Raw genomic sequence first — 1,339 nt, forward strand, 5'->3', positions numbered from 1 at the left:
CCAGGTTTTGTCAAAACTCTTCATTATGACCCATCTATCTTGAGTGTTCCTGCATAGCATGGCCAGTAGCTTCATGGAGGTATGCAAACCCCTTCATCATAACAAGGCTATAATCCATGAAGGGATGAATAGTTTCAGGAAGCACTTATATTTTTTAAACAAATTTCAATAAATCTTATATTGTAAAACCAAGTAAAAATGACAAAAACAGAGTTTTAACAAATGTATGAGATACATAAATAAAGTAAAACATGTGAAATATGCAATCAGTACTGTAGGATACAATTTTGAGTAGTTTTACCAACAGTCAGAAGAAAGAGGCTAAGATAGTAAGAAAAGAAAAAGATGAACATTTTGTATAAAGTGTACATATTAATTTGTAATGTATAAGTAATATACTTAAAGTTTGTGTGTGTGTATGTGTGTATATATATATATATATATATATATATATAACATAATATGACAACAGGATAGAAATAATATACATATATATATAATTATATATATATATGTCCGTGGCCCGCCTGGACCGGTCGCCCGCTTAGCCGACCGAGCGCTACTGCGGAGCCCAGCCGGCGTCTGGGCCTCTGAGCGTCTGAGCTGCAGGCATGGCGACGCCATGGAGCACCTTGATAAAGCGGCGCTGAACGTGCTACAGCCGTCCGACTTCAGAAATGAAAGTTCATTAGCATCCACTCTGAAGACGCTCCTGTTCTTCACAGCTTTAATGATCACTGTACCTATTGGGTTATATTTCACAACTAAATCATACATTTTTGAAGGCGCCTTTGGGATGTCCAATAGGGACAGCTATTTTTATGCTGCTATTGTTGCGGTGGTCACCGTCCACGTGGTGCTGGCCCTCTTTGTTTATGTGGCCTGGAATGAAGGCTCACGGCAGTGGCGTGAAGGCAAACAGGATTAAAGTGAACATTACCTTTTGGTAGTGTTAAATTGATTTTTTTAAATGGTAAATCCATCTGGGATATTGATGATGTCAATAAAGTTGAAAGAACTTGTTAAAATCAATCTTGAGGAGTCACATTTGACCAGTGTAAATTTTGATCCTTCTAAAACAATGCCTTGTATCATCAGTTTTAATTGTCTGAGTCTCTCATTTCCAAACGAGAATTTGGAAAAGCTAAATTGGTTACAAATAAGTATGTGAAATTAATTATACATTATTCTGGGAAGAATTTGATTATCTTACAACAAAAAAAATGTTTTATAGTGTTTTGTCTTTTAGTTGGCTTTGAGTTTTACTCTCTGGTTGTATTCAGATGTACATAGTGGAGCAAACCTAAATTTTATTTTTCGCTGGAACACTTTGCCTGAC

The 1,339-nt window shown here is 36.2% G+C and overlaps 1 pseudogene across 1 annotated transcript; it reads left to right on the forward strand.

Annotated features, from left to right (window-relative positions):
* The first annotated feature begins 595 nt into the window (after nucleotides 1-595).
* On the forward strand, nucleotides 596-928 carry LOC145540773 (vacuolar ATPase assembly integral membrane protein VMA21 pseudogene; annotated as a pseudogene). The gene has a single exon (XR_014078548.1). The product of XR_014078548.1 is annotated as a vacuolar ATPase assembly integral membrane protein VMA21 pseudogene (transcript).
* Nucleotides 929-1,339: the final 411 nt, after the last annotated feature.

This window comes from Giraffa tippelskirchi, chromosome 3 (genome assembly GCF_054371585.1).
Source record: "Giraffa tippelskirchi isolate mGirTip1 chromosome 3, T2T-mGirTip1v1.2.pri, whole genome shotgun sequence".
Lineage (NCBI taxonomy): Eukaryota > Metazoa > Chordata > Mammalia > Artiodactyla > Giraffidae > Giraffa > Giraffa tippelskirchi.